The following is a 7,032-nucleotide window of genomic DNA, read 5'->3' on the forward strand; positions in this document are numbered from 1 at the left end:
TGGCTCTACTAACATACTATGTTGTTCTCTGTATATTGTACACTATCTAGTTTGCATACCGCATCAGAAAGTTAATAGAACTGTAAATATACGAGAGAGAGAGAGATAGAGAGAGAGGGATAAAGAGAGGGAGAGAAAAAGGGAAAGGCAGAGAGGTGGATAGATAGAGAGAGGGAGAGATCTGTTCTTTTCAGGTCTTTGTCCCATCGACCTGGGACAAAGACGTGAAAAACTATCTAGGTATATACTATATACATAGTATTCTATTTATTATGAGGTGGACACCGACGGTCCCCCTCAATAAAATCCTGAATATGGCCCTGGCTCTACTAACATACTATGTTGTTCTCTGTATATTGTACTCTATCTAGTTTGCATACCGCATCAGAAAGTTAATAGAACTGTAAATATACACGAGAGAGAGAGAGATAGAGAGAGAGAAAGAGGGAGGGAGAAAGAGAGAGAGAGAGAGAAGGGGAGAGGGAAAGGCTAAGAGATGGATAGATAGAGAGAGGGATAAAGAGAGGGAGAGAGAAAGAAAAAGGCAGAGAGATGGCTAGATAGAGAGAATGTGAGTAAAAAATCTAATAAAGCACTGTTTCTATTCATTTCAGTACCCCCCACTCTCTAAATTTTGGTTTACGGTTAAGTGTTAAATAAAATGCACCAAATGTAGCAGTTGTTTCATTATTGAGCTGTGTCCACACGTAGTCGATCAACGGTCGATGGATGTCAACTGAACCGTTCACACTGCCTCAACAACATAGATTCGCCTCTTCACCTCGTCGATCGACGGGGTCGACTATGTGTGGACACAGCTTTATGTAGCAATTATTTCATCGCTACGAGAAAATAAATGGCAACGAAACACTCGTCTTGAAATAAATGAGACAGTTTGGCGTGAAGAGGTAATGAAAATCTCGCTCTATACACATTTAGCCCGGAGTCAAAAAGCTTTATTGAAATCATGCATGGAAGAGGGAGAGAGAGAGAGAGAGGGAGAAAGAGAGAGAGGGATAAAGAGAGGGAGAGAGAAAGGAAAAGGCAGAGAGATGGATAGATAGAGAATGTGAGTAAAAAATCTAATAAAGCACTGTTTCTATTCATTTCAGTACTTACCTACAAACATAGGTACAATGCTTGATGTATGCACACATAGAAAGTATGTAAAAAAAAAAAAAAAAAAAAAAAAAAATTTAAAAAAAAAGGGGGGGAAAGTTGTGTCCACACTTAAATCGACGGCGGTCGATGAACCGTCGGGTTGATCGATGTGAATCGACGTCAATCGAAGGCTGTCCTCTATGTTTGGACACTTCTTAACAGACGAAGCCAGAGAGAGAAGGAGAGGGAGAGGAGACGATAGGAGATTTTTTTTAATAAAAAAATAGAGATAGACACATGCGAAATTTTGAGATGAAAGACTGAGGCAGAGAAGGAGAAGAAAGTTTAAAGAGTGAGAGAGAGGAGAAGGAGAGAGAGAGAGAGAGAGAGAGAGAGAGAGAGAGAGAGAGAAAGAGAGATATATGGGGGAGGGTAAAATAGAAAGAGAGAGAGAGAGAATGGGAGGGAGGGTAAAATAGAAAGAGATAGAATGGGAGGGACGGTAAAATAGAAAGAGAGAGAGAATGGGAGGGAGAGTAAAATAGAAAGAGAGAGAGAATGGGAGGGAGAGTAAAATAGAAAGAGAGAATGGGTGAGAGTAAGACAGAAGGGAGGGAGAGGGACAAAGAACATGCTGAGAAAATTGTGTGAAAAGTAAATACTTAACTAATTATGTTTCATTGTTTGAACACTTGTTGTAGGGGGAGTCGTTTTTTTTTTAGGGAGGGAGAAATGAGGAGCTCGTGGTGGGGGTGGAAAGCGTTTTGCTTGGTTTATGTGTTTCCTCAAAAGATAGCACGGACTCAGGATAGACCAAAGACCAAATGAGAAATTTATACGTGGGAAATGTGCACATTGCATAATTACTGTGAATCACAAGGCGTTCATACAAATTTTATTCAATTAAAGCTGTTTTTTTAGGGAGGGAGAAATGAGGAGCTCGTGGTGGGGGTGGAAAGCGTTTTGCTTGGTTTATGTGTTTCCTCAGAAGATAGCACGGACCTAGAATAGACCAGAGACCAAATAATGAGAAATTTATACGTGGGAAATGTGCACATTGCATAATTACTGTGAATCACAAGGCGTTCATACAAATTTTATTCAATTAAAGCTAGGTCGCAATGTTCATTTATTTTACGTAACTATACGCATTTTCCTCAAATTATTTTTTTGACCCCTCCGCGAATCGAACCCATGGGAGCTGACAGTTTTGTTGTTTTGTTCGAAATACGTCAAAATTTTCGATTCGACATTGTCAATAAATGTGGAAACTACAGGGGAGTAAGAAATGAGCAGTTTAATATTTGCAGTGCTCTTCTCAATTTGCAGTGCAAATAACAAGTGAGGAGACAGATAATTACTCCTAATGGACAATGTGTATTATACTTACCTTTTACCTCAGACTTGCAGCTTAGTCGTTTGTGTGCTACGTTTGCCAAAATGCGATACCGGGGGAATGAGTTTTTTAAAACATGTGTTTAACAGTGTTTATACATATGTTTGTTTGATGGGATTGTAACAGTGTCTATAACTGCCAAGTGCCAAGGTTTTTAGTGACGCAGGGTTTTACCCTTCATTCTGGTGACAAGCACTGTATGACCATCACAAGTGCAAAAGGTTTCTATTTCAATTACCGCCGGGGGTGGATTTCCTCCTGAACAGATTAAGATCGTTCCGGAACGGCTGACTTTCTCCTATCCTGGCTTCCTCGTTCCTTCGATTTTGGGGCGATACGGTTACAGTTTTCTGTCATATCTCTGACATCTCTACAAAAAAAAAAGAAAAAAAAGAAGAAGACGAAGAAGAAGAAGAAGAAGAAGAAGAAGAAGAAGAAGAAGAAGAAAATCATTTTTTTTTTGTTTTGGCCTGGAATCGAACGCCAATTTTCAATGCCTTAGGCACTTTAGGTGATGAAAAGGAAAAAAAAGAACCCCTTTTATTGCCCTTATTGTTCTCTCATACCCACTACACTATAACATTCCAAACCTACCCGTTTTTCATTCCTTTCAAATTTCTCCCGGCACACACTAATTGTATGTCTGGGAAAATTTCATTATTTCCTGATTAATTATGTAGGGAACAGAGAGAGCGCTACGAGGTAGGTATATGCACGGTACAGGAAAAAAAAAAAAATCCAACAATCAAAAATGCATGAAGGTGTGAAGACTGAGAAGTTTCTGTAACAATGGCGCCGGTAGGTAATGGAATTTCTAGCGGTAGAAAAACGGGGATGTTAGAATGCCTTCAGGATGGGGATAGAATTTACATACAGGATACTCGGGATATGATGGGATGGAATCACCAGTAGCGGAGAACGCTGCCAATTTGATAGAGTCAGTTGTAATGACGGAGGTCTTTTCGTTCCGAAATTGAAAGAGAAGGAGGACAGGACAGGAGAACATGTCGAACCCGCGGTCTAACGCTTACAAGGTAACTAGGCTGACTGAATCTCATGTTTTATAGAAATAAAAACATTCTAGTTCAACATAGATTAAAAAAGTCATTAGAACTCATTTTATTTTGCATAGAAATGACACATTTTCGAAAATTATTGTTCAGAACCCATAAAATCACAAAGTCACAACAGTTTTCTGTCTCTAAAGCTGTGTCCACACATAGTCGACGATGACGAGGTGAAGAGGTAAATCTATGTTGTCGATAGCGTTCCCGATGCGTCCACAACCATCCCCATCCCTCCCAATCCCACCCCAATTTCTAATTTGGCTTTTGTCTCAGCGGTACAATGTCCATTGTTCCCTGTAGTTTCCTATTCACATATCGGGGTGGCAAATGGGGGAGCATGTTGTGTTTCTGGAAATTACAATGGGGAGTTAGACAGGGCCCTCCCCTTCTCCCACGAATATTGAATGGGAGGGAATTTTTTCAGGGGTGGGAGAAGAAATGAGAGGTATCTCCCTCCAACACTCTATGCGAGTCCGAATCCCCCTGTTATAGTGTTGAAGAAGAAGAAGAAGGAGGAGACGAAGGAGGAGGAGGAGGAGGAGGAGAACATGGAGTAGGAGAAGGGGAAAGAGAAGAAGAGGAGAAGAAGGTCAAGAAGAAGAAAAAGAAGGAAGAGGAGGAGAAGGAAGGGTGAAAGAGGGGGGGGGTTCAGGTCCGTATCCATGATTTTAGTGAGGGGGCTAAGAGGGGGATATTAAACCAATTCAGATTGTTATCGCGGCCATTTTTCAACAATAATCTCAATTTCGAAAAAATGTGACATCGCTTCAAATTTTTGGAGTCACACCAACGGAACAAAATAAGACCCTGAAGCCTCACCTGAATACGCCTCTGACGAATACGTATAGATATTATACGAGATAATATAGTATAGATATTATACGTATAGGTATTATACGAGATAATACACGTCCTGAATACGGCCCTGACGTATACGTGTAGATATTATACATATAGGTATAATACGACATAATATACGTATAGATATTATACATATAGGTATTATACGAGATTATATACGTATAGATATTATACGAGAGTATAACATCAATTTCATCATAGATGTAATATATAATGCTAATATCATATCAGAAGCGTGTATGAAAACAAAACAAAAACAATAGAGAAGAGAAAGAGAGAGGGAGAGAGATAAGGGAAGAGAGAGAGAGGAGTTAGGGAGGGAGGGAGGGAGAGAGAGAGAGAGAGAGAGAGAGAGAGAGAGAGAGAGAGAGAGAGAGAGAGAGAGAGAGAGTGCGACAAGAGACTTTTGGTTAAGATAGGTGCTGCGCTTGGTGGTATTTTACCGCTTTTTGGCGGTTTTCGGTGTAATTTAACAATATCTCGGGAACGATATGAGCTAGAGACTTGAAATTTGGTTTGTAGTTCTAGGTATACGCATTTTCCTCAAATTATTTTCTTGACCCCTCCGCGAATCGAACCCATGGGAGCTGACAGTTTTGTTCGAAATACGTCAAAATTTTCGATTCGACATTGTCAAGAAATGTGGAAACTACAGGGGAGTAAGAAATGAGCAGTTTAATATTTGCAGTGCTCTTCTCAATTTGCAGTGCAAATAACAAGTGAGGAGACAGATAATTACTCCTAATGGACAATGTGTATTATACTTACCTTTTACCTCAGACTTGCAGCTTAGTCGTTTGTGTTTCTACGTTTGCCAAAATGCGATACCGGGGGAATGAGTTTTCTAAAACATGTGTTTAACAGTGTTTATACATATGTTTGTTTGATGGGGTTTTAACGGCATATCTACCAAGGGTTTTAGTGGCGAGGGGTTTTACCCTTCATTCTGGTGACAAGCGACCATCACTGTATAACTACTAAGTGCAAAAGGTTTCTATTTCAATTACCGCCGGGGGTGGATTTCCTCCTGAACAGATTAAGATCGTTCCGGTACGGCTGACTTTCTCCTATCCTGGCTTCCTCGTTCCTTCGATTTTGGGACGATACGGTTACAGTTTTCTGTCTCTACAAAAATCTCTCTACAAAAAAAAAGAAAAAAAAAAAAAGAAGACGAAGAAGAAGAAGAAGAAGAAGAAAATCATTTTTTTTTTTTTTGTTTTGGCCTGGAATCGAACGCCAATTTTCAATGCCTTAGGCACTTTAGGTGATGGAAAGGAAAAAAAGAACCCCTTTTATTGCCCTTATTGTTCTCTCATCCCCACTACACTATAACATTCCAAACCTACCCGTTTTTCATTCCTTTCAAATTTCTCCCGGCACACACTAATTGTATGTCTGGGAAAATTTCATTATTTCCTGATTAATTATGTAGGGAACAGAGAGAGCGCTACGAGGTAGGTATATGCACGGTACAGGAAAAAAAAAACAACAATCAAAAATGCATGAAGGTGTGAAGACTGAGAAGTTTCTGTAACAATGGCGCCGGTAGGTAATGGAATTTCTAGCGGTAGAAAAACGGGGATGTTAGAATGCCTTCAGGATGGGGATAGAATTTACATACAGGATACTCGGGATATGATGGGATGGAACCACCAGTAGCGGAGAACGCTGCCAATTTGATAGAGTCAGTTGTAATGACGGAGGTCTTTTCGTACCGAAATCGAAAGAGAAGGAGGACAGGACAGGAGAACATGTCGAACCCGCGGTCTAACGCTTACAAGGTAACTAGGCTGACTGAATCTCATGTTTTATAGAAATGAAAACATTCTAGTTCAACATAGATTAAAAAAGTCATTAGAACTCATTTTATTTTGCATAGAAATGACACATTTTTGAAAATCATGTTCAGAACCCATAAAATCACAAATTCACAACAGTTTTCTGTCTCTAAAGTTGTGTCCACACATAGTCGACGATGACGAGGTGAAGAGGTGAATCTATGTTGTTGATAGCGTTCCCGATGCGTCCACAACCATCCCCATTCCTCCCAATCCCACCCCAATTTCTAATTTGGCTTTTGTCTCAGCGGTACAATGTCCATTGTTCCCTGTAGTTTCCTATTCACATATCGGGGTGGCAAATGGGGGAGCATGTTGTGTTTCTGGAAATTACAATGGGGAGTTAGACAGGGCCCTCCCCTTCTCCCACGAATATCGAATGGGAGGGAATTTTTTCAGGGTGGGAGAAGAAACGAGAGGTATCTCCCTCCAACACTCTATGCGAGTCCGAATCCCCGTGTTATAGTGTTGAAGAAGAAGAAGGAAACGAAGGAGGAGGAGCAGGAGGAGGAGGAGGAGGAGAACATGGAGTAGGAGAAGGGGAAAGAGAAGAAGAGGAGAAGAAGATCAAGAAGAAGAAAAAGAAGGAAGAGGAGGAGAAGGAAGGGTGAAAGAGGGGGGGGGTTCAGGTCCGTATCCATGATTTTAGTGAGGGGGCTAAGAGGGGGATACAGGATTCATACCCAATACGAGTAGCACCCCCCCATCGCTCCCCTTATTGGCCTTGCCTCCCCTTAGCGTGGTATAAAAAGGTAGAACCATGGTTATG

General features: G+C 40.7%; 1 long non-coding RNA gene across 1 annotated transcript in view; it reads left to right on the forward strand.

Moving 5' to 3' along the window:
- Positions 1–6,275: 6,275 nt before the first annotated feature.
- LOC113468896 overlaps positions 6,276–7,032 on the forward strand; it is a 1,367-nt gene continuing 610 nt past the window's right edge. Inside the window, exon 1 of the long non-coding RNA XR_003392485.1 lies at positions 6,276–7,015. This is a non-coding gene — a long non-coding RNA (uncharacterized LOC113468896). The remainder of the gene's footprint in view (positions 7,016–7,032) is intronic.

The sequence above is a fragment of the Diaphorina citri genome, unplaced genomic scaffold (genome assembly GCF_000475195.1).
Source record: "Diaphorina citri unplaced genomic scaffold, Diaci psyllid genome assembly version 1.1 scaffold883, whole genome shotgun sequence".
Taxonomy (NCBI): domain Eukaryota; kingdom Metazoa; phylum Arthropoda; class Insecta; order Hemiptera; family Psyllidae; genus Diaphorina; species Diaphorina citri.